We start from the raw sequence: 14,798 nt of genomic DNA, 5'->3' as shown, positions 1-14,798 counted from the left end.
CAATAAGGGCTCCGCCCGAGTTCTCCACGGGGGGTCGTTTGCTCCGTTGTCTCGTCCTGAAGGTACTCGCGCAGGGCCGTCGCTCGAATTGTCCGCCGCCCCAGGTAAACAAAATTCTCTACACCGTCAACGGACGATTTACGATCGGTAAAAGTTCGAAGGGCGTGGCCGGGGAATCAGCAAACTCCGCGAATCGTTTGCGCAATCGTTTTCGTCGGTACTCGTTCGTCGTTTCCGGGAACCCCTCCCGAAAATTGGGCAGCGTCGCCGGGACCATTTTTTCGATCTGTTGGAAGGGGTCCAATTCGTGCGGTCCAAAATAAATCGAGCGGAACGAATATTTCACGCTGCGATTCGCTCGTATTTTTTATCCGCTGTTTGACGTGCGCGTTCAATTCTTAATCCGACAATTGTTTGCTTCTTCGTGTCGGTGGCGTTACTTGTACGTTCATCAAATATTAATTAATTAACTTTGATTTAACCATTTGATTTAACCCTTTGCGGATGAAGGTTCTTAGGAATGTACAAAACCTTCGACAGACGAAACTAAATGATTTATCAATCGCTTAATCAATAGAAAAAAGTAAACTGTGCAGATCTCTAGATGTTTAAGTAATTAACTCACTTGCGCTTGGTCTTCCAAATATGAACATTTCATCTCGCCAAAATGTCGACAGTCCGCAAAAGCTTAATATAAGAAAATTAGAGACTTTAAAATTCAATTTATAATTTTGTATCAGGTATCAACATATGAACCATAGGAATAAATTGTTCTCGTTAATTTACGTACGATTTTTCTCTGTTAGTTTCAGGTAATATTAATATCTCAGCAAAAACTAATGAACATTTATAGTGAAAGATATTGTCGAGTGGAAAGGGTGAAATATATGATGAAACTTGTACTCCTTTGCATTCGTAATTTCTGAATGTATTGTAATATGTAAAGGATGTGGACTTAAAAACCTATCAAAAAGAGTAAATTTTGTACAACATTTTTTATAATTTCACGTGACAAATGTGTCTTTTACTCCTTTGCATTCATAATTTCTGAATGTATTGTAACATGTAAAGGGTGTGGACTTAAAAACCTATCAAAAAAGAGTAAGTTTTGTACAACATTGTTTATAATATCATGTGACAAATGTGTCTCGTTGAACCGAAGATTACCGTAAACGCATTGGCGAAGGATATTTTCTACACGGCAGCGACCGACCGCATCCTTCGGCAACGGCGCGTGGCTCTCTCGCGCGAGTCCTTTCTGCGTCGTGCTGCCACACGCGTTCTCCAAAAGAACTAGAAACAGGAAAGTTCGAGGGGCGTGACTATGCAAACGTTTGTGCACACGGTGTTCGTTTCGCAATTTTCTGTCGCGCGAAGCCGAGATAAGCGACGATCAAACAGGAAACCTCGAGGAAGCGGATCGAACACCGCCCTTCCACGTAGTCGGCCGCGGTTCTCGTCGACGAGCGAAATTCTTCTTTCCAAGAGCCATTTAAACTTCGACAATTCTAGAACACGAATTCCATCCAACCCTCTATATAACAGTAGCTTCATAGAAAAGAAACACAAAGTTCAACGTTCGTAGTCTTAAATATACACAGATTCAATACTATTTGATTTCGACAATCTTTTTCTACAATTAATTATAATATAATTGTTTCACTTTTAACAGTAGCTTCATAGAAAACAAAATTCAACCTTTGTAGTCTTAAATATACACAGATTCGATATTTGATTTCGACAATATTTTCCTATAATTAATTATAATTGTTTCACTTTTAACAGTACCTTCATAGAAAACAAAGTTCAACGTTTGTAGTCTTAACTACAATTAATTATAATAGTATCACTTTTCAAATAAGCCAAAAACTTCCATATTAAATTATCGAACTAACAATAAGTTTCAACAACTGTTCATAATAAAAAAATAAGAATCCTCAGATCCTCAAAGGGTCAATAGAACACAATAACAGCAGCACAGATAAAAGAGAACGAAATGAACATGCATTGTCTGACCTTAACGTACGTAACCTCGTTTCGGTAGTTATCAATATTTTAACATAAAGACATTCCTCACAATTACGATAGCAAACCGCCGCCGTTCCGAACGCAAGGCTGTCGTCCAATTAATTTTAAAGGACACGAGTGCCTCGTTATATAATACTTACCTCCGTAAGAAAGGCGGAGAGTTTTCCGGAGAAAGGAAAGGGGCCGGAGTTTGTGGGGGACATTTGTAATCCGATGCGTGCCACTTCTTTTCATCCTGACGAGGGCCCGGCGAACAAAGGATCCGGGGCGTCGGTGCGGTATCCCTGCGCCGCGGACCGAGTCATTAATATACATCAATTTCGGGGGGCCGCGGTAAACACCTACGCAGCGGGGCCGAGCCACGGAATTCCAATGAGCGACCGCCGCGAGTCTTTTAATTCGAATCCTTTCAGAACCGTCGTTACGTAGTCACGACGTCGCGTCCGTGATCAATCTTAATCCTCTCTCACCCACGAAATCAGGAACGATTCTACTCTTCCTTCTTTTTCACCTCTGCCTCGCTTCGATCGGTCGATGAACGACAAGATACGGGCCGTATCGCGTCTTCGGATCTATAGGGATCTACAGGAACTAGGGACCATGACTTTTATAAATAAAATGGAGCGGTAGGATAATGTTTATTTTTTCAAAGAGGGATTAGGGTAATTGGAAGAAGTGAATAACTGATATTGATTTCTCTCGTTGATGTTTATTGAACTTTGTAACAACGTGTTGCGTGAAGATTTTCAATAGCAGAAATATTGATTCATTTGGATTTAAAGTGAATAATACTCTTTTGTAAAGGTTTTCGTTATTTAACTATTGAAGCAATTTCGATGTGTTCTTTGTTCGAAGGAATATAATAAATCATTGTTATTGGCAATGTAGCGTGGATGGAAGATTAATATAATACAGCAAATATTTGAATTTCATTATGAAGCATAGTGTCAACTGTGTAGCTTTGTTTTGCTGACAATGGACGATGGATGGAAACTTTACATGTAGAAAGTGAATCACAAACGTTGATACGTCCCGGTAAATGTTTTATTTATTCAACTGTCGAAGCAATTTCGATGTGTTCTTTATTCGAAGGAATATATGCAATTCCTATAAAAATTGTAACAATAAATTATTTTCAGTTTCTTTAGGCACTATAGTGCTGAAATGAAACTATTTATTTTCAAAATCATTTCGAATATTCGATGCTTCGAAGATATCAATAATTGCTAAACAAATCGAAACCAGTCATTTTGACTGGTACGGTAGTTCTAGTGTTAACCCCTTGATGTACTATTTATTTTCGCTACTAAGCTCGTAACATTTTACTATCGGCAATTTAGAAGTAGCAAAATTTTCCATTCTACTTCAAGCGGAAATTTCATTTGAAGATAGATTGTTAACAGCGAAATGTGCTTTGATCCGTGGGTAATGAACAACATTGATTGTTGTCAAATTAGTCTAGAGATCTTCATCACGAGTCTCACTCGTCCTTGTAGAGCGAACGCAGATAGAGTATGCCTACAATTTTTCTTTCTCCCATAAATTATTAACGACAAAGTAATCGTATCTCAGAACCGAGGAAGAAATAGCGCCAGGGGTTAAACGGAACGTATAATTTTTAACCCTTAAAATGCTGAGTGGGGTCTTCCAGGAGGCCCCAGTATGTTTATAGCTAAAAACAAAATAAAAAAAGAGAAAACACATAAAATATGAAAAATTACAAGAAATTACAAAATTATTAAGGAAAACTACTTTCTGGGCTCCCTATAGAAACCCACTCAGCATTTCAAGGGTTAATCGGGTAGTCTTGAGAACTTACGCGATTAATCTGCAAATTCGATAATAAATAAGTTTCAGTAATCAATGAGATTTATAGAGAATCGTTATGATAAACCATTATTTTCTATTCCGGATAGCAAACTCGATTCAACGATGAGCTATGAGACTCGTGGTACGAAGGATTTAAGTTAAACTTGAAAGACACCCTGTAGATGGGGAAACAAGCCGTGGTCTCGTCGTGCACCGCCATGGGGGTCAGCACGCGACCAGCTGTCCCGCCGATGGGGGTTACACGGGGCACGGGGAGCAAGAGAAAAAAAGGGCCGATCGGTTGGGGTGGGGATATTTAACGAAGGGAACGATCCTGCTCTGCGGTGTAGGGTCAACGCACTCCAAAGGTTTCCGCTTCTGTGCCACTTGACTCCGAAATTTCGGCCTTTGTTTCTCGTTCGCTGGCAGATTGCACCTATCGCGGTGGGTCCTGCGTGTCTGTCTAATAGGTGGCTGTCACTGAAACTCATCGTCTTTATCCAACCGTTGGTTCGGCTGTACGTAAAGATTTCTGCATCCTCAGACTTAGCAAAGGGAGATTGCTTTAACCCTTTGCGGACGAAGATTCCTTGAAATACAAATAACCTCTAGCATGAAGCTAAATTATATATCGATTACTTAATACTAGGTTTACTGAACGCGTCAATTTAACGTGTTCTATGAACATTATTTGGTAAATGTTTACATTGATTTCGATCGATTCAATTATACAAATATGTATCCTAATTATGTACTTTTAAATCTGTAATTTCCAAGATCCAAGTAGATAACAATTTTTCTAGGAACAATAAAATAAACCGTACAATAAACTTCTGTAAACCTAGTGTTAACACTGGAACTACCGAGCATTTGATACGATTAATATGTAATTCTTATAAAAACTGTAACAATAGATTATTTTCAGTTCCTTCAGACATTCATTATAGTACTGAATGATACTATTTATTTTCAAAATCATTCCGAATATTCAATGCTTCGAAGATATCAATAAATGCTAAACAAAGAATCGAAACTAGTCATTTTTACTGGTACGGTAGTTCTAGTGTTAAATAATAGAAAAAAGAGGAAGCTACGTACTGATCTCTTGCTGTTCGAGTAATTCAATCTGTTTGCGACTTAATTTTCGAAGCATAGGAATTTCATCCTGTCGAAATATCCTACAATAATACCGTAAATAATAATAATATCGTAAATAACTGTACAATAAATGCCCGTAAACCTAGTGCTAATTTCTTCAAGAGAATTCAAGATTATTAACATTGCTTCATCATCGAACCTAGCAAAGGAACATTGCTTTAAATTCAATTAGTCTCTAAGTGTGATAGGATTGAATGAAATTAATTCGTAATGCTAGATCCGATGCAGAGATTGCGTAGACTTCATGATTAGAGATAATACAGACTTGAACCACTCGGAGTAAACGCGATTGTTCGAAACTCAGACACTGAAACTTTAATACAATTAAATGAGCTCTTTATTTAGCCTTCGGGAGAACCCTTAACCCTTTCATTACGAAGTACTCTGCTAGGGGATCATCAGTATCATACTGAAACGTTTACTTTTGGTCTGAAGAAATGAATTGCATGAATGCGAACAAGAAAGATCGACTGCAGCACAGTGTATCATTAAAAATATTCAATTTTATTAACACTAGGTTTACGGGAATTTATTGCACACTTCATTCTATTATTCCTAAAAGAATTGATGCTCGTTTGTTTAGATTGTGGAAACTGGAGATTAGATAGTGGATAATTGGGGTACGTGTCAGTGTGATCGCATCAATCAAAATCGGCGTAAACATTTACAAAATAATATTTCTAAAATCCAATATGCGTCAATTTCACGCGTTCCGCAAACCTAGGGTTAAAAATAAAAATATCATTGAAATTGAAAGCTTTTCAGCTAGGTACTCTGTTTCTCATGGCACACCTTGTGTATGCACCTTCAGATCGACTGCAACACAGTGTGCCGTTAAAAATATACAATTTTCTTAAAAATAAAAATATCATTGACATTGAAAGTTTTTCATCTAAGCACTCCGTTTTTCATCGCACACCCCGTGTATGCTTCATAAAGTACATGAATATTTCAGGATATGCACCGAACTTTCGCGGTCGAATGATTAATAGAAGGAATAAATTTCCCCTTGATCTTAATTCCCGTGAATTGATTCCTGAAAATCCGTAGGCACGTCTCGCGCAGTCTAGTCGGAACTTTTCGTGTCACGACCGTAAACGTCTTGATTTACTGTCACGTGAGAACGTACCTTTACGACAGATTTTACGATACAGCCGCGCGACAACTCTCCGTCTCTCTATTTCTCTACACGTGTAGCCGCCCGCTCGCGCACGCTCGCCCGTGCGCCGATGTTATTGTTCGAGCAGCCGTTTGAAATCGAGTCGTACAACATTATCGGCGAACAGGAAAAATGGCGAACGGCCCGCGCGGAGGGACCCGTGTGCGCAAGAGCGATCGAACGCGTCGAATTCGCCGAGCGATTGGCAGAGCGCGCGTCGTTCCGGGAACGGATAATTGACGGGACACGGTGACAAGCTTGACCCTTCTGATTGGCCTCGTGTTTTTATTGTCGCTAAACGCGCGAATCCGGTAACCCGTCCACGGTGTCTATAACTGATCGGCGTTTCGAGCGGAGAACAGCTTACGGTGAAAGTAGAGTACTCAGAACTGCGCGGATTAGAGTCGAGTACCCGGTATACTCGTCATGAGAAAATTACCAATATCTGCGTGTTAACGAGTACGTTCGGCGTGGGAAAGGATTAATTACTTTTCGCTATAAACATTGAAGTTTCTGCGGAAGCACAGTATATTCCCTTCCTTGGAATAATGGAATCGATAGATTTATCTATTGTAGAAGAAAATGTACGAGTGTTCTCAAACATCGTTAAACGGTTGAGAGATCGTTGAGGCTGGAGTTAATGAGTAAAGCAAATGAACCTATTACTAGTAAACGTAGACTCGGCGTTATTGTAGAGAAATGGGGACGAATTTGATATAACTTTATTGTTTTGTTATTTATATAGAAGAGATTGAATATTTTATATGTGAGACGTTTTATATATGAGAAATTTAACCCTTTGCACTCGGAAGGCGCCTTTCGCTTTATAATTTCCACCCTGTATAAGAGATTTTATATGTGAGCCGTTTCTATAGAAAGTAGCTCAAGTCCATTAGACAAAAATCAAATTAATCGTTACAACAGTTACAGTTCTAATCTTTTTATTCTTTAATGGTTTTTATCTTCTCTAAGTTAACTTATCGTATAAGAAGTTTAATAGAAGGAACAGACTACGTAAAGAAGTAACGACAAACAATCAAATTAATCGTTACAGCAGTTACAGTTCTAATCTTTTTATTCTTTAACGGTTTTTTATCTTCTCTAAGCTAACTTATCCTATAAGAAGTTTAATAGAAGGAATAGAACACAGAGAGAAGTAACGACACGTGGTCTGGTTCCGTGTACCCAGATAATTTCTGTGTATTCAAGATCCCACGGGTAAATTGTAAATACACTCGGTTGTCTCGCAAGCAACGGCTCCAATAACGGACGCAGTTCCTCGGGAATTACGGATCCCGAAGGGGATCGATCGGTTTATCGGGCCTCCCGCGCGACCTCGTTGAAGAGTCTCGAGGTCAACGGAAAATCAGTGTAATTGCGTAACGTTGTGTCACCCGACTTTCCTCGAAAAGCGAACCGGCGTTCATAAATCCTTTCTAGCTGTTGACACCGCGTAACTGCCGCGGCGAGTCTTATTCATCGGTTTATTTTTAAGCGTGTTACCCCACCACCGCGCCGGCACACAGGAATTACGTAAGGAGCGCGTTTCAAGGGTGAAACGGCACGCAGTCGGGGTGCCGTTTCGTGGATCGCGAATCGCCAACAGTTTCTCCCGTTCCTCCGCTCGGGTTTCCGCTTATGGCGCGTTTCCAACGGAACGAATCCTTGTTCGTCCTCCGCTACGATAGAGTTGAAGCTCGAACGAGGATTCGCTCGTTTCTGGTCAATTCCGAGAGCTTGATCTTAGAAAGAAATCCTTATTTATCGAATATCATCATGTAGATGAATGCACCCTAGATTTTAGAAGCAAAGCTTTATTTGCCTAATATTTTTAGATACCCAAGGAATCGTTTGATTTTGGGAACAAACGTCTTCGTTGAATATTCCTGAATACTCGACCAATACCAGCTCGATTTTAGAAGCAAAGCTTTATTTGCCTAATATTTTTAGATTCTCAAGGAATGATCTTTGATTTTACAAAGAAATGCTTTATTTACCGAATATCACCATGTAGATGAATGCACCCTCGACTTTAGAAGCAAAGCTGTATTTGCCTAATATCTTTGGATTCCCAAGAATAATCGTTTGATTTTGGAAACAAACGTCTTCGTTGAATATTCCCGAATACTCGACGAATGCACCCTAGACTTTAGAAGCAAAGCTGTATTTGCCTAATATTTTTAGATACCCAAGGAATGATCGTTTGATTTTGGAAACAAACGCTCTCTTCGTTGAATATTCCTTTATTTGCCTAATATTTTTTGACACCCAAGGAATAATCCTTTGATTTTCGAAACAAATGCTGTCTTCGCTGAATATTTCCGAATACTCGACGAATACCCCCTCGACTTTTCAAACAAGTGCTTTCATCGAATATTTCCGAACATTTTCCACCACGATTTCCAAAACAAATATTAACGCAAGATGGAATAATTCATCCACGTTTCTTTCATACGAACACTCGCTCGCCTTCGAGGCGAGCACAGTCGAGTTGCCATTTACACGAAATCGACCGAGCATTCGGTATAAACGCTCCATTAAGGAAACGGTCGCCAACGTCCGATCGCGGAGGAAAAAATCCCGCAGTTTACCGTTTCCGTCGCGCGCCGACGTCACGGTTTTCCGAATCGGCGATGCAACGACGGTCGTTCGATGCCGTGGCCATTTCGCGGCGGAGGCGAGCGTATCGGCGATAGGATCGTTCGGGGAAACGATGTTGGCACGAGTCTCGGGAGATAAGATAGCGCCGGAGACGGGCGAAATGTTTAAAAGAGGCGCGGCGCACGAAAAATGACCAGAAAAATGGCCGCGAGCCGGCCCACGCGGGACACAGCCGGCCCGAAACGATTGCAAAAAACGGGGGGCCGTGGGAGAAATTCGAAAAGGCGAGAGGATCGCCGTTGCGACACCCACGCCCGTCGTTCCCGTTTTTCTCAGCCGAGATGTCGCTGATTGCGGGAATGCCATTGATCGACATCTTATTTATTTATTTGTTTATGTACAAAGAACGGAATAATGGACGCAACTCGAGCTTCCAAAAGATTCGTATCACAGTCCTAAGTCATTTAAATTTCTGTAGATGAATATGGGTAACGTAGTCGTACATTTTTAATTTTTTTAGAACATTGACAGCGTAGTCCTACGTTGCTCCAAATTTTTGAGAGGTTGGAGGGAATAATAGACGCAACTCGAGCTTCCAAAAGATTTGTATCACAGTCCTAAGTCATTTAAATTTCTGTAGATGAATATGGGTAACGTAGTCATACATTTTTAATTTTTTTAGAACGTTGACAACGTTCCTACGTTACTTCAAATTTTTTAGAAGATTGATAGTTATACTTAATCATACGGGATTTTAGTAATTTATATACATACAGATTTGATCCTTGCAGTATTCAGATTCGATGAAATACGCGATCCTGAATGTGTTAACCCTTTGCACTCAGGAGGTGACTCTCAGTCACTTGATTTGACGCAGTGAAACTATAGAATGTGATATTTAATGTTAAACTTTTTATAATGGCATATGGATATATAGTGTTACTGTAGTATAGATAATGGAAAGATGGATCTCGAGTAATCGAGAGCTACAAATAAGTATATATATTTAATCCTTTGCACTCGGGAGGTGACTCTCAGTCACTTGATTTGACGCAGTGAAACTATAAAATATGATATTTAATGTTGAACTTTGTATAACGTCTCAATACGTGAAATATAGGAATAAAATATCTTTGTTACTTAATATATTTGTGTTTTCCCTTCAAGTTAATTTCAGAGAATATCGTTTTTGCCTCGTCAAAAAGTGTTAAATATTTTTAGTAAGAAATTGCCGAGTGCAAAGGGTGTTAACATCCTGTGGTGCCACTTCTTCGAGAATAAAATAGACGAACGCTGACGCCATCTTTCATGCAGAAACTCTTCTAGCGTTTCGTTTCGTGGTTACCAATCTGAGCTACGCGATACGCGACTCGCAACTAATGTTCCATTATTCTATCCAACTCTCGTGTTTATTTCTAGACGGCAAGTAATCCTGTTACCTACAGCGGAAGCAATGGCGGTAAAAGAATGAGAAAACACAATGAGTATAACGATGAAGCAAAAATAAAATGGCATCGACGGAATGTGGTTAATACTGAAACTACCGAGCACAATTGACTTTTTAAAATTTTGCTATAGAAACTCCAAGAGTGCGTCTATTCAGACTTTCATTGATTTACAATTCAATTTGCGTAGTGCTAATTGAATTTCTTTTATAATTTCTCAGAGAAACATTTGTTACCTTTCTAATAATTGCAAAATTCAGACTTTAATCGATATACAATTCAATTTGCGTGGTGCTAAATGGATTTCTTGAATAATTTCTCAGAGAAACATTTGTTAGCTTTCTAATAATTGCAAAAAGACATCAGGCATGGGTCATTTAACCCGTCTGTTTTTAGTGTTAAGTGAGTTTAACGTTGAGGTAAATGTCTTGACTGAAATTATAGAATTCAGTATTCAACATCGAGTTTTGCGTTCGAGTGGAATAATCGTGTTTCTTAATTTCTATACGAATATTGTTCACACCAGCTTCGACAAGCATCACCTTTCTAATAACTGCAAAAAGAAGACATCAGGCATGGGTGATTTCACCCCTCTGGTAGTTTTAGTGTTAAATGTAAATTTCTTTGGACAGAAGAAAGGAGGCGTCGATCGGAGGCGTATTAATAGTGGTGAAATGCATCGAAGTACGAAGGGATAAGATCTATTTTAAAGTTGTTGCGTTACGCGCGTCGCGTTTTCTCTCGAGGTGAAACAATCGGCGGGTGCGTAAGTACTTACATGGAATTAAAAGTGACGAAGACGGGCTCGCTGGATCTCCTTTAATCAGTCGGCAGAACCGTCGACGTCTGATTCAACAGCGGTTTCGATATTTGCATACAACTGCGCATCCATCCTTGGTTGCGTTGTCGTCCGCGCTTCGGAACGCGACGATTAATCGCCGGGATCGATGATCGACGCCCGATCGATTCGCATTTTAACGAGGTTTCACGCCGAAACGACGGATGACCTTGCGCCAATCCTTCGCGGACGAGAATTTTCGAAACTCTTGAAGAACTTTTCATCAAAAAATAACTGAAGTCTTAAATACTGGAAAAAGAACTACGTATCGATCTCCTGTTGAACAACTGAATTGTTCATTTGCAAATTATGGTGGAGGAGGCTTGACCTTCTGCACTCGAAAATTCATTCGCGTATTCTATATCTTACTATATCATTTTCATTCAACTATTTTATTTCAATATTCCAGTACTTCGTGTAACTGCGTTACATAGAACCTGATATTAACCAGTTAACTGTGTTTGACGAGTATACACGTCATCGTGAAGCTTGATACTAATTCTTTCAGCGATGAATTCTTTATTTTTTCACATAAACATGTAATACTTTGTTTCGCTTTGATCTTCCATTGAAATATGCTCTACGCGCATTCGTCCTGCGTTCGATGAGTACACTTTATTTTATTGCGCGCAGAACGAGAGGTTTTTCCAACCAAATTCCACAGTTAACTGGTTAAACGTAGTCTTTATGCTGCACATAATAATATAGTCTAATATACAATATAACTTTATATTTTCCTATGTCAAACGAAACAACTGTCGAGTACAGGGTCAAAGGTGCAGGACTATCTCCGACAAATTTCCATCCCTAAATTTACTCAGCCTTACAGTTCTCCCGAACGTCTCGCGCAACGTATTTCCACTCGTCTTGCCCTAATGAAAACGAGCCATGCTTGATCCAATTATTTCACTTACATCCCGTCACAACCCGACATTACCTTAACAACTCGGCGCTCAAAGATCCAAAAAGTTTATTCCTTTATTAATTCTTAAAACGGATTTCTTCGAACATATTTAACCCTCGCCGGTAACGCAATTTATTGCCTTCCTCCCCGGTCGATAATTGTAAGGCCGGGGAACGTCTCTTGAAAATAAACGCCCGGTACACGCACGCGGTTAAATGAATCCATCCAATAATTCCCCGAGCGGGCACCTTTACGAGTTCTGTAATCGCGAAATAAGAAGTATTTAACGCGATCGGTTCCAACGCGACCGATCCGCCGGCACCGCCGCGAAACCGGAGCGAAACAGCGGCCGTCCGGTAAACCGGGGAACAATAATTGTAACGTTAATTAAACGATGATCCAGCTGCGCGAAAGAAATCGCCCGTTCGACGGAACGAGATCGTTGCGGCGCGTTCGTTAACGGTGAGACCGCGCGCGCGCTTGCGGCCCGTCTCGATTTCTCGGAAAACGCGTTCACCCCGTTCCCTCTCGTTAAGAAGCCACGGCTCCGGCCTTCGGATTATGCGTACTCGCGGCGTTTACACGAGAGCTCGTAGATTCGAAACGGTGTGTGACCCTGGCTCACTGACCCTTTTAAACCGGCGAACCTTCGCTTCGCCTCGCGAACGCTCCGCGCGGCTCGATGTTGCAATCGGTGCCTCCCAGCCAGCGCCGCAGCATCCTTCGTTTCTTCTCTCGCTCGTTGCTTTTGCCTTTTGTTTTGCTTCTCTCGTCGGCATCTCGGGGAACAAGAATCACCGTGTTCGGGTGAGAAAGTTCGATCGGAATCGATCGTAACTCTCTTTCTATCGACACTTTATTTCAGTTTATCACTGTTTGCGTTGTTGTATCGTGCTGGGCACGTTTCTGTGTAATGTATTATTGTTTTTGTTACTTGTTGTATGTATACGTTTATTTTGTACGTATGTATGTTTTATTTTTATGATTTTATTATGAGAACGCCTTTCTTTTATTACGAGACAAAGAGGATTGTGCTGTAATTTTCAGAAAGTGAAATATGTTTTATTGTTTTTTTTACTTATTGTTTGTATTCGTTTATTTTGTATGTATGTATGTTTTATTATTATGATTTTATTATGAGAACGTCTTTCTTTGATTACGAGACAAAGAGGATTGTGCTGTAATTTTCAGAAAGAGAAATATGTGAATATCTGAAATATGTATTATTGTTTTTTTACTTATTGTACGTATTCGTTTATTTTGTACGTATGTATATTTTATTTTTATGATTTTATTATAAGAACGCTGTTTTTTTTTTATTACGAGTTGACAGAGGATTGTGCTGTAATTTTCAGAAAGTGAAATATTTATTATTGTTTTTGTTACTTATTGTATGTATTCCTTGTTTATTTTGTATGTATGTATGTTTTATTTTTATGATTTTATTATAAGAACGCTGTTTTTTTTTATTACGAGTTGACAGAGAGGATTGTGCTGTAATTTTCAGAAAGTGAGATATGTATTATTATTTTTGTTACTTATTTTAGTATTACGATTATATTATAAGAATGCCTTTATTATTATTATATTATTATATTTTATTATTATGATTTTATTATAAGAACGCCTTTCTTTGATTACGAGTTGACAAAGGATTGTGCTGTAATTTGCAGAAAGTGAAATCGGAAGAATGTTTGTTTATTCTGTTAGGAACAGGAAGCTCCGCGAACTATTTTCATGAGAAATTTTGGACGAGTCGTTTCGACAGCTGGGTAGTTCTATAGTCTAACGCGATGGTTACCAAACGATACGCCACGGGATGTAATTAGACGCGTCGCGAGAGAGATTGAAGAATGTGACGAACGAAAACTAGAATTGGGAATGTTCGCGTACTCTGTAACTGTTACAGTAACGAATTACTAAAATAAGAATGAAGCAATGGATTCTCGAGTATGTAAACAACTTTGAGAATCACTGATCTAACGAGACGAGACAGTAAACGTAAACAAAAATGTGCGATAGCTAACTTGGGTGCGACCGAGATAACCGTGTACGCCAGCCAATCGCCGCGCTTGGATCACGAATGTTTTGTTTACGTCCACTGGCAGTTCTCATTGAAATAATCTTTCTTCCCAAATTACGAAACGTTTACTGATTCTGTAGTGGTAGTTGTATCAAGGATGTATCTTAGCGTTATCAGTGAAAACTATTGATCTTTTACTTAGATATTGAAAATTGGAAATTAGTGTCACCTCTTCGAGGCACACGTCTCCAAGGAAAAATAAAATCAACTTAAAAATATCAAATATTAAACTATATTGCGAGTAATTTCAGGTTTTCGAGGCTAGGATAACTTTGTTCTCAATAATTCATCAGAAAACTAATTAATTATAAGAAAATAGTATTTACTTCGCTTCAAAACTTTCTACTGAGTATAACTCGATAGTGTATGACAAGGGGTTAAAAATTCCCCAGCATCCATAAAATAGGTAAGCTATTAACCCCTGTAAAATGACGAGTACAGCACGTCATTGGTTTCTCGTGCCAAAATGCACAGTGACAAGCTACGCTCGTCAAACGACTGAAGTTACAGGTAACATGCTTTTACGTGTACAAAATTTGTGCAGTTTTGACGTAATACTTAGTAGTACCTTGTCAGATTACTAGCAATTAACAATCGTTTGATTAACAAAACGTGTGAATCAAAATGGAACACGTTGTTTTCATTCATAAAAATAAAACGCTTCTATCTATCTAATATTTAAAAACTTCACCAAATTTCGGTTCACAGAGGATTAAAAATTCTATTCATCTTTATTCGTCATCAAAGTTTCTTAAGCACGAAACTTTCATCTC

General features: G+C 39.2%; 1 long non-coding RNA gene across 1 annotated transcript; it reads right to left on the bottom strand.

Moving 5' to 3' along the window:
• Positions 1–3,835: 3,835 nt before the first annotated feature.
• LOC116429299 (uncharacterized) lies at positions 3,836–6,249 on the bottom strand. The gene is made up of 3 exons (XR_004235461.2): positions 6,125–6,249; positions 4,936–5,015; positions 3,836–4,426 (listed from the first exon to the last, which is right to left on the bottom strand). It is a non-coding gene; the product is annotated as an uncharacterized LOC116429299 (long non-coding RNA).
• Between the last annotated feature and the right edge of the window lie 8,549 nt (positions 6,250–14,798).

The sequence above is a fragment of the Nomia melanderi genome, chromosome 3 (genome assembly GCF_051020985.1).
Source record: "Nomia melanderi isolate GNS246 chromosome 3, iyNomMela1, whole genome shotgun sequence".
Classification (NCBI taxonomy): Eukaryota; Metazoa; Arthropoda; class Insecta; order Hymenoptera; family Halictidae; genus Nomia; species Nomia melanderi.
Note: the sequence above shows the minus strand (reverse complement) of the source record. Positions and strands in the feature narration are given on the sequence as shown.